At 43.7% G+C, this 16,398-nt stretch overlaps 24 non-coding genes across 24 annotated transcripts; all 24 read right to left on the reverse strand.

Annotated features, from left to right (window-relative positions):
* Positions 1-610: 610 nt before the first annotated feature.
* AC3HAE_014214 (transfer RNA arginine (anticodon UCU)) lies at positions 611-702 on the reverse strand. The gene is given in 2 exon segments: positions 611-646; positions 666-702. It is a non-coding gene; the product is annotated as a tRNA-Arg (tRNA).
* Positions 703-1,279: 577 nt separating this feature from the next.
* Positions 1,280-1,495, reverse strand: LOC311344127 (small nucleolar RNA U3). Its single transcript, XR_014633596.1, has one exon. It is a non-coding gene; the product is annotated as a small nucleolar RNA U3 (small nucleolar RNA).
* A 370-nt stretch (positions 1,496-1,865) lies between these two features.
* Positions 1,866-1,957, reverse strand: AC3HAE_014215 (transfer RNA arginine (anticodon UCU)). The gene is given in 2 exon segments: positions 1,866-1,901; positions 1,921-1,957. It is a non-coding gene; the product is annotated as a tRNA-Arg (tRNA).
* Positions 1,958-2,534: 577 nt separating this feature from the next.
* LOC311344128 (small nucleolar RNA U3) lies at positions 2,535-2,750 on the reverse strand. Its single transcript, XR_014633597.1, has one exon. It is a non-coding gene; the product is annotated as a small nucleolar RNA U3 (small nucleolar RNA).
* A 393-nt stretch (positions 2,751-3,143) lies between these two features.
* AC3HAE_014216 (transfer RNA arginine (anticodon UCU)) lies at positions 3,144-3,235 on the reverse strand. Its single transcript is given in 2 exon segments — positions 3,144-3,179; positions 3,199-3,235. It is a non-coding gene; the product is annotated as a tRNA-Arg (tRNA).
* A 577-nt stretch (positions 3,236-3,812) lies between these two features.
* Positions 3,813-4,028, reverse strand: LOC311344051 (small nucleolar RNA U3). Its single transcript, XR_014633527.1, has one exon. It is a non-coding gene; the product is annotated as a small nucleolar RNA U3 (small nucleolar RNA).
* A 393-nt stretch (positions 4,029-4,421) lies between these two features.
* AC3HAE_014217 (transfer RNA arginine (anticodon UCU)) lies at positions 4,422-4,513 on the reverse strand. Its single transcript is given in 2 exon segments — positions 4,422-4,457; positions 4,477-4,513. It is a non-coding gene; the product is annotated as a tRNA-Arg (tRNA).
* Positions 4,514-5,090: 577 nt separating this feature from the next.
* On the reverse strand, positions 5,091-5,306 carry LOC311344067 (small nucleolar RNA U3). Its single transcript, XR_014633541.1, has one exon. It is a non-coding gene; the product is annotated as a small nucleolar RNA U3 (small nucleolar RNA).
* A 393-nt stretch (positions 5,307-5,699) lies between these two features.
* AC3HAE_014220 (transfer RNA arginine (anticodon UCU)) lies at positions 5,700-5,791 on the reverse strand. The gene is given in 2 exon segments: positions 5,700-5,735; positions 5,755-5,791. It is a non-coding gene; the product is annotated as a tRNA-Arg (tRNA).
* Positions 5,792-6,368: 577 nt separating this feature from the next.
* On the reverse strand, positions 6,369-6,584 carry LOC311344052 (small nucleolar RNA U3). Its single transcript, XR_014633528.1, has one exon. It is a non-coding gene; the product is annotated as a small nucleolar RNA U3 (small nucleolar RNA).
* A 393-nt stretch (positions 6,585-6,977) lies between these two features.
* On the reverse strand, positions 6,978-7,069 carry AC3HAE_014221 (transfer RNA arginine (anticodon UCU)). The gene is given in 2 exon segments: positions 6,978-7,013; positions 7,033-7,069. It is a non-coding gene; the product is annotated as a tRNA-Arg (tRNA).
* Positions 7,070-7,646: 577 nt separating this feature from the next.
* On the reverse strand, positions 7,647-7,862 carry LOC311344069 (small nucleolar RNA U3). Its single transcript, XR_014633543.1, has one exon. It is a non-coding gene; the product is annotated as a small nucleolar RNA U3 (small nucleolar RNA).
* Positions 7,863-8,255: 393 nt separating this feature from the next.
* Positions 8,256-8,347, reverse strand: AC3HAE_014223 (transfer RNA arginine (anticodon UCU)). Its single transcript is given in 2 exon segments — positions 8,256-8,291; positions 8,311-8,347. It is a non-coding gene; the product is annotated as a tRNA-Arg (tRNA).
* Positions 8,348-8,924: 577 nt separating this feature from the next.
* LOC311344070 (small nucleolar RNA U3) lies at positions 8,925-9,140 on the reverse strand. Its single transcript, XR_014633544.1, has one exon. It is a non-coding gene; the product is annotated as a small nucleolar RNA U3 (small nucleolar RNA).
* A 393-nt stretch (positions 9,141-9,533) lies between these two features.
* Positions 9,534-9,625, reverse strand: AC3HAE_014224 (transfer RNA arginine (anticodon UCU)). The gene is given in 2 exon segments: positions 9,534-9,569; positions 9,589-9,625. It is a non-coding gene; the product is annotated as a tRNA-Arg (tRNA).
* A 577-nt stretch (positions 9,626-10,202) lies between these two features.
* Positions 10,203-10,418, reverse strand: LOC311344054 (small nucleolar RNA U3). The gene has a single exon (XR_014633529.1). It is a non-coding gene; the product is annotated as a small nucleolar RNA U3 (small nucleolar RNA).
* Positions 10,419-11,477: 1,059 nt separating this feature from the next.
* On the reverse strand, positions 11,478-11,693 carry LOC311344129 (small nucleolar RNA U3). Its single transcript, XR_014633598.1, has one exon. It is a non-coding gene; the product is annotated as a small nucleolar RNA U3 (small nucleolar RNA).
* A 393-nt stretch (positions 11,694-12,086) lies between these two features.
* Positions 12,087-12,178, reverse strand: AC3HAE_014225 (transfer RNA arginine (anticodon UCU)). Its single transcript is given in 2 exon segments — positions 12,087-12,122; positions 12,142-12,178. It is a non-coding gene; the product is annotated as a tRNA-Arg (tRNA).
* A 562-nt stretch (positions 12,179-12,740) lies between these two features.
* LOC311344131 (small nucleolar RNA U3) lies at positions 12,741-12,956 on the reverse strand. Its single transcript, XR_014633599.1, has one exon. It is a non-coding gene; the product is annotated as a small nucleolar RNA U3 (small nucleolar RNA).
* Positions 12,957-13,349: 393 nt separating this feature from the next.
* On the reverse strand, positions 13,350-13,441 carry AC3HAE_014226 (transfer RNA arginine (anticodon UCU)). The gene is given in 2 exon segments: positions 13,350-13,385; positions 13,405-13,441. It is a non-coding gene; the product is annotated as a tRNA-Arg (tRNA).
* A 578-nt stretch (positions 13,442-14,019) lies between these two features.
* On the reverse strand, positions 14,020-14,235 carry LOC311344132 (small nucleolar RNA U3). Its single transcript, XR_014633600.1, has one exon. It is a non-coding gene; the product is annotated as a small nucleolar RNA U3 (small nucleolar RNA).
* A 370-nt stretch (positions 14,236-14,605) lies between these two features.
* Positions 14,606-14,697, reverse strand: AC3HAE_014227 (transfer RNA arginine (anticodon UCU)). Its single transcript is given in 2 exon segments — positions 14,606-14,641; positions 14,661-14,697. It is a non-coding gene; the product is annotated as a tRNA-Arg (tRNA).
* Positions 14,698-15,274: 577 nt separating this feature from the next.
* LOC311344144 (small nucleolar RNA U3) lies at positions 15,275-15,490 on the reverse strand. The gene has a single exon (XR_014633611.1). It is a non-coding gene; the product is annotated as a small nucleolar RNA U3 (small nucleolar RNA).
* A 393-nt stretch (positions 15,491-15,883) lies between these two features.
* On the reverse strand, positions 15,884-15,975 carry AC3HAE_014228 (transfer RNA arginine (anticodon UCU)). Its single transcript is given in 2 exon segments — positions 15,884-15,919; positions 15,939-15,975. It is a non-coding gene; the product is annotated as a tRNA-Arg (tRNA).
* Between the last annotated feature and the right edge of the window lie 423 nt (positions 15,976-16,398).

The following is a 16,398-nucleotide window of genomic DNA, read 5'->3' on the forward strand; positions in this document are numbered from 1 at the left end:
TCCTGATTTAAGCCTGTACTAAATTGGAATGCGTTCAGCCAGAAGCGACGCTGACCAGGAACAAAGTTCGGCAGTTTTGGTCATATCTGAGAAGCTTCCATCTTACACTTGTGCTACATTTTGACGTTGCCGAATACTGGAAAATGAATGAAACCCCAACATTTCCTCAACTGAACCCCGAAAGGACAACTTTCCGTGAAGGTGGAACGGTCTCCTCCGTTTAAAAGAGGAATTGTCCCATGTAGTAACAGGCTGGAAACGGCTCCTTCAATGTACTCGATTTTTCACCCGACAGATCAATGGATTGCCTTTAGCAGCATTCATTAACCCTAAGCTTCAGTGAAGCACGTCAGGTGAAAGTGCTCGCAGTATGAGTTCTTATCTCTACCTATTTTGCAAGTAGTGGTCCTGTGTTTTCACCTTCTTTGTGACGCCACCTTAACTTTAGACTCTGAATTTGAATTCCACGCCACTCCTCTGTTTTGCAGTTCTAAGTTTGGGTTTGGCAGGGCCGCAGTATTTCTTAGTCCAAACTTAGTCCATGGACTTAGCTTTAATGTGGCACAGTTAGGGTTTGAAAAAGTCTCAACGCACATCTCGAGTTCAACCACGACTCCAGTGGGACTCGAACCCACAACCTTTGAATGCCTTCTTCTGCTGTTCACTAGAAGTCCAACACACTATCCATTGCGCCACGGAGCCCTATGCAGTGCCATTCTCTGGTCTATACTTTTTGAATTACCTGAAGGCAAATGTGTTTCCTTGTCCCATCTTCAATATGACATAAATTACTTGTTAGAGGGCCAAAAACCCTGTAGGCTGTGAATGACACTTTTGTTAACCTTTGGTCGACGGCCTCGTCCTCCGGAATGTTTTCCTGATTTAAGCCTGTACTAAATTGGAATGCGTTCAGCCAGAAGCGACGCTGACCAGGAACAAAGTTCGGCAGTTTTGGTCATATCTGAGAAGCTTCCATCTTACACTTGTGCTACATTTTGACGTTGCCGAATACTGGAAAATGAATGAAACCCCAACATTTCCTCAACTGAACCCCGAAAGGACAACTTTCCGTGAAGGTGGAACGGTCTCCTCCATTTAAAAGAGGAATTGTCCCATGTAGTAACAGGCTGGAAACGGCTCCTTCAATGTACTCGATTTTTCACCCGACAGATCAATGGATTGCCTTTAGCAGCATTCATTAACCCTAAGCTTCAGTGAAGCACGTCAGGTGAAAGTGCTCGCAGTATGAGTTCTTATCTTTTAAAGTCAAAAAGTCTCAGCCACTCTGACCATATTCCCTCCTTCTATGTTCCACAAAGAAACACAGACAAGTCATCAACAACAGTGAACACATGACCGTGGTCATTATTCACTGCAGACTTCCTGCTTTAGAAGGAACATCATGTCTCTTCATCGTGGTTTGCGAGACCAAACACTTTGGAACAACATTTCTCAAGACAAGAACTATAGAAATGATCCCTGAAAGTACAGTCTTACCTCGGTACAGCGTGATCATTGGAAGCCATCGATTGGAACGACGTCATCACTAGTGGTAATTTAAGAAGTGTTTTCCTTGTGATTCAGAATTAACACAAATATCTATCTCTGCCGTGGCATTTGCAATATGTACCAGAGAACTCGACCTATTTTGCAAGTAGTGGTCCTGTGTTTTCACCTTCTTTGTGACGCCACCTTAACTTTAGACTCTGAATTTGAATTCCACGCCACTCCTCTGTTTTGCAGTTCTAAGTTTGGGTTTGGCAGGGACGCAATATTTCTTAGTCCAAACTTAGTCCATGGACTTTGCTTTAATGTGGCACAGTTAGGGTTTGAAAAAGTCTCAACGCACATCTCGGGTTCAACCACGACTCCAGTGGGACTCGAACCCACAACCTTTGAATGCCTTCTTCTGCTGTTCACTAGAAGTCCAACGCGCTATCCATTGCGCCACGGAGCCCTGTGCAGTGCCATTCTCTGGTCTATACTTTTTGAATTACCTGAAGGCAAATGTGTTTCCTTGTCCCGTCTTCAATATGACATAAATTACTTGTTAGAGGGCCAAAAACCCTGTAGGCTGTGAATGACACTTTTGTTAACCTTTGGTCGACGGCCTCGTCCTCCGGAATGTTTTCCTGATTTAAGCCTGTACTAAATTGGAATGCGTTCAGCCAGAAGCGACGCTGACCAGGAACAAAGTTCGGCAGTTTTGGTCATATCTGAGAAGCTTCCATCTTACACTTGTGCTACATTTTGACGTTGCCGAATACTGGAAAATGAATGAAACCCCAACATTTCCTCAACTGAACCCCGAAAGGACAACTTTCCGTGAAGGTGGAACGGTCTCCTCCGTTTAAAAGAGGAATTGTCCCATGTAGTAACAGGCTGGAAACGGCTCCTTCAATGTACTCGATTTTTCACCCTACAGATCAATGGATTGCCTTTAGCAGCATTCATTAACCCTAAGCTTCAGTGAAGCACGTCAGGTGAAAGTGCTCGCAGTATGAGTTCTTATCTTTTAAAGTCAAAAAGTCTCAGCCACTCTGACCATATTCCCTCCTTCTATGTTCCACAAAGAAACACAGACAAGTCATCAACAACAGTGAACACATGACCGTGGTCATTATTCACTGCAGACTTCCTGCTTTAGAAGGAACATCATGTCTCTTCATCGTGGTTTGCGAGACCAAACACTTTGGAACAACATTTCTCAAGACAAGAACTATAGAAATGATCCCTGAAAGTACAGTCTTACCTCGGTACAGCGTGATCATTGGAAGCCATCGATTGGAACGACGTCATCACTAGTGGTAATTTAAGAAGTGTTTTCCTTGTGATTCAGAATTAACACAAATATCTATCTCTGCCGTGGCATTTGCAATATGTACCAGAGAACTCGACCTATTTTGCAAGTAGTGGTCCTGTGTTTTCACCTTCTTTGTGACGCCACCTTAACTTTAGACTCTGAATTTGAATTCCACGCCACTCCTCTGTTTTGCAGTTCTAAGTTTGGGTTTGGCAGGGACGCAATATTTCTTCCATGGCCCAGGTCCAAGTTCCCTTAAAAAACTTAGTCCATGGACTTTGCTTTAATGTGGCACAGTTAGGGTTTGAAAAAGTCTCAACGCACATCTCGGGTTCAACCACGACTCCAGTGGGACTCGAACCCACAACCTTTGAATGCCTTCTTCTGCTGTTCACTAGAAGTCCAACGCACTATCCATTGCGCCACGGAGCCCTGTGCAGTACCATTCTCTGGTCTATACTTTTTGAATTACCTGAAGGCAAATGTGTTTCCTTGTCCCATCTTCAATATGACATAAATTACTTGTTAGAGGGCCAAAAACCCTGTAGGCTGTGAATGACACTTTTGTTAACCTTTGGTCGACGGCCTCGTCCTCCGGAATGTTTTCCTGATTTAAGCCTGTACTAAATTGGAATGCGTTCAGCCAGAAGCGACGCTGACCAGGAACAAAGTTCGGCAGTTTTGGTCATATCTGAGAAGCTTCCATCTTACACTTGTGCTACATTTTGACGTTGCCGAATACTGGAAAATGAATGAAACCCCAACATTTCCTCAACTGAACCCCGAAAGGACAACTTTCCGTGAAGGTGGAACGGTCTCCTCCGTTTAAAAGAGGAATTGTCCCATGTAGTAACAGGCTGGAAACAGCTCCTTCAATGTACTCGATTTTTCACCCGACAGATCAATGGATTGCCTTTAGCAGCATTTATTAACCCTAAGCTTCAGTGAAGCACGTCAGGTGAAAGTGCTCGCAGTATGAGTTCTTATCTTTTAAAGTCAAAAAGTCTCAGCCACTCTGACCATATTCCCTCCTTCTATGTTCCACAAAGAAACACAGACAAGTCATCAACAACAGTGAACACTTGACCGTGGTCATTATTCACTGCAGACTTCCTGCTTTAGAAGGAACATCATGTCTCTTCATCGTGGTTTGCGAGACCAAACACTTTGGAACAACATTTCTCAAGACAAGAACTATAGAAATGATCCCTGAAAGTACAGTCTTACCTCGGTACAGCGTGATCATTGGAAGCCATCGATTGGAACGACGTCATCACTAGTGGTAATTTAAGAAGTGTTTTCCTTGTGATTCAGAATTAACACAAATATCTATCTCTGCCGTGGCATTTGCAATATGTACCAGAGAACTCGACCTATTTTGCAAGTAGTGGTCCTGTGTTTTCACCTTCTTTGTGACGCCACCTTAACTTTAGACTCTGAATTTGAATTCCACGCCACTCCTCTGTTTTGCAGTTCTAAGTTTGGGTTTGGCAGGGACGCAATATTTCTTCCATGGCCCAGGTCCAAGTTCCCTTAAAAAACTTAGTCCATGGACTTTTCTTTAATGTGTCACAGTTAGGGTTTGAAAAAGTCTTAACGCACAACTCGGGTTCAACCACGACTCCAGTGGGACTCGAACCCACAACCTTTGAATGCCTTCTTCTGCTGTTCACTAGAAGTCCAACGCGCTATCCATTGCGCCACGGAGCCCTGTGCAGTACCATTCTCTGGTCTATACTTTTTGAATTACCTGAAGGCAAATGTGTTTCCTTGTCCCATCTTCAATATGACATAAATTACTTGTTAGAGGGCCAAAAACCCTGTAGGCTGTGAATGACACTTTTGTTAACCTTTGGTCGACGGCCTCGTCCTCCGGAATGTTTTCCTGATTTAAGCCTGTACTAAATTGGAATGCGTTCAGCCAGAAGCGACGCTGACCAGGAACAAAGTTCGGCAGTTTTGGTCATATCTGAGAAGCTTCCATCTTACACTTGTGCTACATTTTGACGTTGCCGAATACTGGAAAATGAATGAAACCCCAACATTTCCTCAACTGAACCCCGAAAGGACAACTTTCCGTGAAGGTGGAACGGTCTCCTCCGTTTAAAAGAGGAATTGTCCCATGTAGTAACAGGCTGGAAACGGCTCCTTCAATGTACTCGATTTTTCACCCGACAGATCAATGGATTGCCTTTAGCAGCATTTATTAACCCTAAGCTTCAGTGAAGCACGTCAGGTGAAAGTGCTCGCAGTATGAGTTCTTATCTTTTAAAGTCAAAAAGTCTCAGCCACTCTGACCATATTCCCTCCTTCTATGTTCCACAAAGAAACACAGACAAGTCATCAACAACAGTGAACACTTGACCGTGGTCATTATTCACTGCAGACTTCCTGCTTTAGAAGGAACATCATGTCTCTTCATCGTGGTTTGCGAGACCAAACACTTTGGAACCACATTTCTCAAGACAAGAACTATAGAAATGATCCCTGAAAGTACAGTCTTACCTCGGTACAGCGTGATCATTGGAAGCCATCGATTGGAACGACGTCATCACTAGTGGTAATTTAAGAAGTGTTTTCCTTGTGATTCAGAATTAACACAAATATCTATCTCTGCCGTGGCATTTGCAATATGTACCAGAGAACTCGACCTATTTTGCAAGTAGTGGTCCTGTGTTTTCACCTTCTTTGTGACGCCACCTTAACTTTAGACTCTGAATTTGAATTCCACGCCACTCCTCTGTTTTGCAGTTCTAAGTTTGGGTTTGGCAGGGACGCAATATTTCTTCCATGGCCCAGGTCCAAGTTCCCTTAAAAAACTTAGTCCATGGACTTTTCTTTAATGTGTCACAGTTAGGGTTTGAAAAAGTCTTAACGCACAACTCGGGTTCAACCACGACTCCAGTGGGACTCGAACCCACAACCTTTGAATGCCTTCTTCTGCTGTTCACTAGAAGTCCAACGCGCTATCCATTGCGCCACGGAGCCCTGTGCAGTACCATTCTCTGGTCTATACTTTTTGAATTACCTGAAGGCAAATGTGTTTCCTTGTCCCATCTTCAATATGACATAAATTACTTGTTAGAGGGCCAAAAACCCTGTAGGCTGTGAATGACACTTTTGTTAACCTTTGGTCGACGGCCTCGTCCTCCGGAATGTTTTCCTGATTTAAGCCTGTACTAAATTGGAATGCGTTCAGCCAGAAGCGACGCTGACCAGGAACAAAGTTCGGCAGTTTTGGTCATATCTGAGAAGCTTCCATCTTACACTTGTGCTACATTTTGACGTTGCCGAATACTGGAAAATGAATGAAACCCCAACATTTCCTCAACTGAACCCCGAAAGGACAACTTTCCGTGAAGGTGGAACGGTCTCCTCCGTTTAAAAGAGGAATTGTCCCATGTAGTAACAGGCTGGAAACGGCTCCTTCAATGTACTCGATTTTTCACCCGACAGATCAATGGATTGCCTTTAGCAGCATTTATTAACCCTAAGCTTCAGTGAAGCACGTCAGGTGAAAGTGCTCGCAGTATGAGTTCTTATCTTTTAAAGTCAAAAAGTCTCAGCCACTCTGACCATATTCCCTCCTTCTATGTTCCACAAAGAAACACAGACAAGTCATCAACAACAGTGAACACTTGACCGTGGTCATTATTCACTGCAGACTTCCTGCTTTAGAAGGAACATCATGTCTCTTCATCGTGGTTTGCGAGACCAAACACTTTGGAACAACATTTCTCAAGACAAGAACTATAGAAATGATCCCTGAAAGTACAGTCTTACCTCGGTACAGCGTGATCATTGGAAGCCATCGATTGGAACGACGTCATCACTAGTGGTAATTTAAGAAGTGTTTTCCTTGTGATTCAGAATTAACACAAATATCTATCTCTGCCGTGGCATTTGCAATATGTACCAGAGAACTCGACCTATTTTGCAAGTAGTGGTCCTGTGTTTTCACCTTCTTTGTGACGCCACCTTAACTTTAGACTCTGAATTTGAATTCCACGCCACTCCTCTGTTTTGCAGTTCTAAGTTTGGGTTTGGCAGGGACGCAATATTTCTTCCATGGCCCAGGTCCAAGTTCCCTTAAAAAACTTAGTCCATGGACTTTTCTTTAATGTGTCACAGTTAGGGTTTGAAAAAGTCTTAACGCACAACTCGGGTTCAACCACGACTCCAGTGGGACTCGAACCCACAACCTTTGAATGTCATCTTCTGCTGTTCACTAGAAGTCCAACGCGCTATCCATTGCGCCACGGAGCCCTGTGCAGTACCATTCTCTGGTCTATACTTTTTGAATTACCTGAAGGCAAATGTGTTTCCTTGTCCCATCTTCAATATGACATAAATTACTTGTTAGAGGGCCAAAAACCCTGTAGGCTGTGAATGACACTTTTGTTAACCTTTGGTCGACGGCCTCGTCCTCCGGAATGTTTTCCTGATTTAAGCCTGTACTAAATTGGAATGCGTTCAGCCAGAAGCGACGCTGACCAGGAACAAAGTTCGGCAGTTTTGGTCATATCTGAGAAGCTTCCATCTTACACTTGTGCTACATTTTGACGTTGCCGAATACTGGAAAATGAATGAAACCCCAACATTTCCTCAACTGAACCCCGAAAGGACAACTTTCCGTGAAGGTGGAACGGTCTCCTCCGTTTAAAAGAGGAATTGTCCCATGTAGTAACAGGCTGGAAACGGCTCCTTCAATGTACTCGATTTTTCACCCGACAGATCAATGGATTGCCTTTAGCAGCATTTATTAACCCTAAGCTTCAGTGAAGCACGTCAGGTGAAAGTGCTCGCAGTATGAGTTCTTATCTTTTAAAGTCAAAAAGTCTCAGCCACTCTGACCATATTCCCTCCTTCTATGTTCCACAAAGAAACACAGACAAGTCATCAACAACAGTGAACACTTGACCGTGGTCATTATTCACTGCAGACTTCCTGCTTTAGAAGGAACATCATGTCTCTTCATCGTGGTTTGCGAGACCAAACACTTTGGAACCACATTTCTCAAGACAAGAACTATAGAAATGATCCCTGAAAGTACAGTCTTACCTCGGTACAGCGTGATCATTGGAAGCCATCGATTGGAACGACGTCATCACTAGTGGTAATTTAAGAAGTGTTTTCCTTGTGATTCAGAATTAACACAAATATCTATCTCTGCCGTGGCATTTGCAATATGTACCAGAGAACTCGACCTATTTTGCAAGTAGTGGTCCTGTGTTTTCACCTTCTTTGTGACGCCACCTTAACTTTAGACTCTGAATTTGAATTCCACGCCACTCCTCTGTTTTGCAGTTCTAAGTTTGGGTTTGGCAGGGACGCAATATTTCTTCCATGGCCCAGGTCCAAGTTCCCTTAAAAAACTTAGTCCATGGACTTTTCTTTAATGTGTCACAGTTAGGGTTTGAAAAAGTCTTAACGCACAACTCGGGTTCAACCACGACTCCAGTGGGACTCGAACCCACAACCTTTGAATGCCTTCTTCTGCTGTTCACTAGAAGTCCAACGCGCTATCCATTGCGCCACGGAGCCCTGTGCAGTACCATTCTCTGGTCTATACTTTTTGAATTACCTGAAGGCAAATGTGTTTCCTTGTCCCATCTTCAATATGACATAAATTACTTGTTAGAGGGCCAAAAACCCTGTAGGCTGTGAATGACACTTTTGTTAACCTTTGGTCGACGGCCTCGTCCTCCGGAATGTTTTCCTGATTTAAGCCTGTACTAAATTGGAATGCGTTCAGCCAGAAGCGACGCTGACCAGGAACAAAGTTCGGCAGTTTTGGTCATATCTGAGAAGCTTCCATCTTACACTTGTGCTACATTTTGACGTTGCCGAATACTGGAAAATGAATGAAACCCCAACATTTCCTCAACTGAACCCCGAAAGGACAACTTTCCGTGAAGGTGGAACGGTCTCCTCCGTTTAAAAGAGGAATTGTCCCATGTAGTAACAGGCTGGAAACGGCTCCTTCAATGTACTCGATTTTTCACCCGACAGATCAATGGATTGCCTTTAGCAGCATTTATTAACCCTAAGCTTCAGTGAAGCACGTCAGGTGAAAGTGCTCGCAGTATGAGTTCTTATCTTTTAAAGTCAAAAAGTCTCAGCCACTCTGACCATATTCCCTCCTTCTATGTTCCACAAAGAAACACAGACAAGTCATCAACAACAGTGAACACTTGACCGTGGTCATTATTCACTGCAGACTTCCTGCTTTAGAAGGAACATCATGTCTCTTCATCGTGGTTTGCGAGACCAAACACTTTGGAACCACATTTCTCAAGACAAGAACTATAGAAATGATCCCTGAAAGTACAGTCTTACCTCGGTACAGCGTGATCATTGGAAGCCATCGATTGGAACGACGTCATCACTAGTGGTAATTTAAGAAGTGTTTTCCTTGTGATTCAGAATTAACACAAATATCTATCTCTGCCGTGGCATTTGCAATATGTACCAGAGAACTCGACCTATTTTGCAAGTAGTGGTCCTGTGTTTTCACCTTCTTTGTGACGCCACCTTAACTTTAGACTCTGAATTTGAATTCCACGCCACTCCTCTGTTTTGCAGTTCTAAGTTTGGGTTTGGCAGGGACGCAATATTTCTTCCATGGCCCAGGTCCAAGTTCCCTTAAAAAACTTAGTCCATGGACTTTTCTTTAATGTGTCACAGTTAGGGTTTGAAAAAGTCTTAACGCACAACTCGGGTTCAACCACGACTCCAGTGGGACTCGAACCCACAACCTTTGAATGCCTTCTTCTGCTGTTCACTAGAAGTCCAACGCGCTATCCATTGCGCCACGGAGCCCTGTGCAGTACCATTCTCTGGTCTATACTTTTTGAATTACCTGAAGGCAAATGTGTTTCCTTGTCCCATCTTCAATATGACATAAATTACTTGTTAGAGGGCCAAAAACCCTGTAGGCTGTGAATGACACTTTTGTTAACCTTTGGTCGACGGCCTCGTCCTCCGGAATGTTTTCCTGATTTAAGCCTGTACTAAATTGGAATGCGTTCAGCCAGAAGCGACGCTGACCAGGAACAAAGTTCGGCAGTTTTGGTCATATCTGAGAAGCTTCCATCTTACACTTGTGCTACATTTTGACGTTGCCGAATACTGGAAAATGAATGAAACCCCAACATTTCCTCAACTGAACCCCGAAAGGACAACTTTCCGTGAAGGTGGAACGGTCTCCTCCGTTTAAAAGAGGAATTGTCCCATGTAGTAACAGGCTGGAAACGGCTCCTTCAATGTACTCGATTTTTCACCCGACAGATCAATGGATTGCCTTTAGCAGCATTTATTAACCCTAAGCTTCAGTGAAGCACGTCAGGTGAAAGTGCTCGCAGTATGAGTTCTTATCTTTTAAAGTCAAAAAGTCTCAGCCACTCTGACCATATTCCCTCCTTCTATGTTCCACAAAGAAACACAGACAAGTCATCAACAACAGTGAACACTTGACCGTGGTCATTATTCACTGCAGACTTCCTGCTTTAGAAGGAACATCATGTCTCTTCATCGTGGTTTGCGAGACCAAACACTTTGGAACAACATTTCTCAAGACAAGAACTATAGAAATGATCCCTGAAAGTACAGTCTTACCTCGGTACAGCGTGATCATTGGAAGCCATCGATTGGAACGACGTCATCACTAGTGGTAATTTAAGAAGTGTTTTCCTTGTGATTCAGAATTAACACAAATATCTATCTCTGCCGTGGCATTTGCAAAATGTACCAGAGAACTCGACCTATTTTGCAAGTAGTGGTCCTGTGTTTTCACCTTCTTTGTGACGCCACCTTAACTTTAGACTCTGAATTTGAATTCCACGCCACTCTGTTTTGCAGTTCTAAGTTTGGGTTTGGCAGGGACGCAATATTTCTTCCATGGCCCAGGTCCAAGTTCCCTTAAAAAACTTAGTCCATGGACTTTGCTTCAATGTGGCACAGTTAGGGTTTGAAAAAGTCTCAACGCACATCTCGGGTTCAACCACGACTCCAGTGGGACTCATACCCACAACCTTTGAATGCCTTCTTCTGCTGTTCACTAGAAGTCCAACGCGCTATCCATTGCGCCACGGAGCCCTGTGCAGTGCCAATCTCTGGTCTATACTTTTTGAATTACCTGAAGGCAAATGTGTTTCCTTGTCCCATCTTCAATATGACATAAATTACTTGTTAGAGGGCCAAAAACCCTGTAGGCTGTGAATGACACTTTTGTTAACCTTTGGTCGACGGCCTCGTCCTCCGGAATGTTTTCCTGATTTAAGCCTGTACTAAATTGGAATGCGTTCAGCCAGAAGCGACGCTGACCAGGAACAAAGTTCGGCAGTTTTGGTCATATCTGAGAAGCTTCCATCTTACACTTGTGCTACATTTTGACGTTGCCGAATACTGGAAAATGAATGAAACCCCAACATTTCCTCAACTGAACCCCGAAAGGACAACTTTCCGTGAAGGTGGAACGGTCTCCTCCGTTTAAAAGAGGAATTGTCCCATGTAGTAACAGGCTGGAAACGGCTCCTTCAATGTACTCGATTTTTCACCCGACAGATCAATGGATTGCCTTTAGCAGCATTCATTAACCCTAAGCTTCAGTGAAGCACGTCAGGTGAAAGTGCTCGCAGTATGAGTTCTTATCTTTTAAAGTCAAAAAGTCTCAGCCACTCTGACCATATTCCCTCCTTCTATGTTCCACAAAGAAACACAGACAAGTCATCAACAACAGTGAACACATGACCGTGGTCATTATTCACTGCAGACTTCCTGCTTTAGAAGGAACATCATGTCTCTTCATCGTGGTTTGCGAGACCAAACACTTTGGAACAACATTTCTCAAGACAAGAACTATAGAAATGATCCCTGAAAGTACAGTCTTACCTCAGTACAGCGTGATCATTGGAAGCCATCGATTGGAACGACGTCATCACTAGTGGTAATTTAAGAAGTGTTTTCCTTGTGATTCAGAATTAACACAAATATCTATCTCTGCCGTGGCATTTGCAATATGTACCAGAGAACTCGACCTATTTTGCAAGTAGTGGTCCTGTGTTTTCACCTTCTTTGTGACGCCACCTTAACTTTAGACTCTGAATTTGAATTCCACGCCACCCCTCTGTTTTGCAGTTCTAAGTTTGGGTTTGGCAGGGACGCAATATTTCTTCCATGGCCCAGGTCCAAGTTCCCTTAAAAAACTTAGTCCATGGACTTTGCTTCAATGTGGCACAGTTAGGGTTTGAAAAAGTCTCAACGCACATCTCGGGTTCAACCACGACTCCAGTGGGACTTGAACCCACAACCTTTGAATGCCTTCTTCTGCTGTTCACTAGAAGTCCAACTCGCTATCCATTGCGCCACGGAGCCCTGTGCAGTGCCATTCTCTGGTCTATACTTTTTGAATTACCTGAAGGCAAATGTGTTTCCTTGTCCCATCTTCAATATGACATAAATTACTTGTTAGAGGGCCAAAAACCCTGTAGGCTGTGAATGACACTTTTGTTAACCTTTGGTCGACGGCCTCGTCCTCCGGAATGTTTTCCTGATTTAAGCCTGTACTAAATTGGAATGCGTTCAGCCAGAAGCGACGCTGACCAGGAACAAAGTTCGGCAGTTTTGGTCATATCTGAGAAGCTTCCATCTTACACTTGTGCTACATTTTGACGTTGCCGAATACTGGAAAATGAATGAAACCCCAACATTTCCTCAACTGAACCCCGAAAGGACAACTTTCCGTGAAGGTGGAACGGTCTCCTCCGTTTAAAAGAGGAATTGTCCCATGTAGTAACAGGCTGGAAACGGCTCCTTCAATGTACTCGATTTTTCACCCGACAGATCAATGGATTGCCTTTAGCAGCATTCATTAACCCTAAGCTTCAGTGAAGTATGAGCAGTATGAGTTCTTATCTTTTAAAGTCAAAAAGTCTCAGCCACTCTGACCATATTCCCTCCTTCTATGTTCCACAAAGAAACACAGACAAGTCATCAACAACAGTGAACACATGACCGTGGTCATTATTCACTGCAGACTTCCTGCTTTAGAAGGAACATCATGTCTCTTCATCGTGGTTTGCGAGACCAAACACTTTGGAACAACATTTCTCAAGACAAGAACTATAGAAATGATCCCTGAAAGTACAGTCTTACCTCGGTACAGCGTGATCATTGGAAGCCATCGATTGGAACGACGTCATCACTAGTGGTAATTTAAGAAGTGTTTTCCTTGTGATTCAGAATTAACACAAATATCTATCTCTGCCGTGGCATTTGCAATATGTACCAGAGAACTCGACCTATTTTGCAAGTAGTGGTCCTGTGTTTTCACCTTCTTTGTGACGCCACCTTAACTTTAGACTCTGAATTTGAATTCCACGCCACCCCTCTGTTTTGCAGTTCTAAGTTTGGGTTTGGCAGGGACGCAATATTTCTTCCATGGCCCAGGTCCAAGTTCCCTTAAAAAACTTAGTCCATGGACTTTGCTTCAATGTGGCACAGTTAGGGTTTGAAAAAGTCTCAACGCACATCTCGGGTTCAACCACGACTCCAGTGGGACTTGAACCCACAACCTTTGAATGCCTTCTTCTGCTGTTCACTAGAAGTCCAACTCGCTATCCATTGCGCCACGGAGCCCTGTGCAGTGCCATTCTCTGGTCTATACTTTTTGAATTACCTGAAGGCAAATGTGTTTCCTTGTCCCATCTTCAATATGACATAAATTACTTGTTAGAGGGCCAAAAACCCTGTAGGCTGTGAATGACACTTTTGTTAACCTTTGGTCGACGGCCTCGTCCTCCGGAATGTTTTCCTGATTTAAGCCTGTACTAAATTGGAATGCGTTCAGCCAGAAGCGACGCTGACCAGGAACAAAGTTCGGCAGTTTTGGTCATATCTGAGAAGCTTCCATCTTACACTTGTGCTACATTTTGACGTTGCCGAATACTGGAAAATGAATGAAACCCCAACATTTCCTCAACTGAACCCCGAAAGGACAACTTTCCGTGAAGGTGGAACGGTCTCCTCCGTTTAAAAGAGGAATTGTCCCATGTAGTAACAGGCTGGAAACGGCTCCTTCAATGTACTCGATTTTTCACCCGACAGATCAATGGATTGCCTTTAGCAGCATTCATTAACCCTAAGCTTCAGTGAAGCACGTCAGGTGAAAGTGCTCGCAGTATGAGTTCTTATCTTTTAAAGTCAAAAATATCTCAGCCACTCTGACCATATTCCCTCCTTCTATGTTCCACAAAGAAACACAGACAAGTCATCAACAACAGTGAACACATGACCGTGGTCATTATTCACTGCAGACTTCCTGCTTTAGAAGGAACATCATGTCTCTTCATCGTGGTTTGCGAGACCAAACACTTTGGAACAACATTTCTCAAGACAAGAACTATAGAAATGATCCCTGAAAGTACAGTCTTACCTCGGTACAGCGTGATCATTGGAAGCCATCGATTGGAACGACGTCATCACTAGTGGTAATTTAAGAAGTGTTTTCCTTGTGATTCAGAATTAACACAAATATCTATCTCTGCCGTGGCATTTGCAATATGTACCAGAGAACTCGACCTATTTTGCAAGTAGTGGTCCTGTGTTTTCACCTTCTTTGTGATGCCACCTTAACTTTAGACTCTGAATTTGAATTCCACGCCACTCCTCTGTTTTGCAGTTCTAAGTTTGGGTTTGGCAGGGACGCAATATTTCTTAGTCCAAACTTAGTCCATGGACTTTGCTTTAATGTGGCACAGTTAGGGTTTGAAAAAGTCTCAACGCACATCTCGGGTTCAACCACGACTCCAGTGGGACTCGAACCCACAACCTTTGAATGCCTTCTTCTGCTGTTCACTAGAAGTCCAACGCGCTATCCATTGCGCCACGGAGCCCTGTGCAGTGCCATTCTCTGGTCTATACTTTTTGAATTACCTGAAGGCAAATGTGTTTCCTTGTCCCATCTTCAATATGACATAAATTACTTGTTAGAGGGCCAAAAACCCTGTAGGCTGTGAATGACACTTTTGTTAACCTTTGGTCGACGGCCTCGTCCTCCGGAATGTTTTCCTGATTTAAGCCTGTACTAAATTGGAATGCGTTCAGCCAGAAGCGACGCTGACCAGGAACAAAGTTCGGCAGTTTTGGTCATATCTGAGAAGCTTCCATCTTACACTTGTGCTACATTTTGACGTTGCCGAATACTGGAAAATGAATGAAACCCCAACATTTCCTCAACTGAACCCCGAAAGGACAACTTTCCGTGAAGGTGGAACGGTCTCCTCCGTTTAAAAGAGGAATTGTCCCATGTAGTAACAGGCTGGAAACGGCTCCTTCAATGTACTCGATTTTTCACCCGACAGATCAATGGATTGCCTTTAGCAGCATTCATTAACCCTAAGCTTCAGTGAAGCACGTCAGGTGAAAGTGCTCGCAGTATGAGTTCTTATCTTTTAAAGTCAAAAAGTCTCAGCCACTCTGACCATATTCCCTCCTTCTATGTTCCACAAAGAAACACAGACAAGTCATCAACAACAGTGAACACATGACCGTGGTCATTATTCACTGCAGACTTCCTGCTTTAGAAGGAACATCATGTCTCTTCATCGTGGTTTGCGAGACCAAACACATTGGAACAACATTTCTCAAGACAAGAACTATAGAAATGATCCCTGAAAGTACAGTCTTACCTCGGTACAGCGTGATCATTGGAAGCCATCGATTGGAACGACGTCATCACTAGTGGTAATTTAAGAAGTGTTTTCCTTGTGATTCAGAATTAACACAAATATCTATCTCTGCCGTGGCATTTGCAATATGTACCAGAGAACTCGACCTATTTTGCAAGTAGTGGTCCTGTGTTTTCACCTTCTTTGTGACGCCACCTTAACTTTAGACTCTGAATTTGAATTCCACGCCACTCCTCTGTTTTGCAGTTCTAAGTTTGGGTTTGGCAGGGACGCAATATTTCTTCCATGGCCCAGGTCCAAGTTCCCTTAAAAAACTTAGTCCATGGACTTTGCTTCAATGTGGCACAGTTAGGGTTTGAAAAAGTCTCAACGCACATCTCGGGTTCAACCACGACTCCAGTGGGACTCGAACCCACAACCTTTGAATGCCTTCTTCTGCTGTTCACTAGAAGTCCAACGCGCTATCCATTGCGCCACGGAGCCCTGTGCAGTGCCATTCTCTGGTCTATACTTTTTGAATTACCTGAAGGCAAATGTGTTTCCTTGTCCCATCTTCAATATGACATAAATTACTTGTTAGAGGGCCAAAAACCCTGTAGGCTGTGAATGACACTTTTGTTAACCTTTGGTCGACGGCCTCGTCCTCCGGAATGTTTTCCTGATTTAAGCCTGTACTAAATTGGAATGCGTTCAGCCAGAAGCGACGCTGACCAGGAACAAAGTTCGGCAGTTTTGGTCATATCTGAGAAGCTTCCATCTTACACTTGTGCTACATTTTGACGTTGCCGAATACTGGAAAATGAATGAAACCCCAACATTTCCTCAACTGAACCCCGAAAGGACAACTTTCCGTGAAGGTGGAACGGTCTCCTCCGTTTAAAAGAGGAATTGTCCCATGTAGTAACA

Source organism: Micromesistius poutassou (assembly GCF_964030765.1).
Source record: "Micromesistius poutassou genome assembly, chromosome: 5".
Taxonomy (NCBI): Eukaryota; Metazoa; Chordata; class Actinopteri; order Gadiformes; family Gadidae; genus Micromesistius; species Micromesistius poutassou.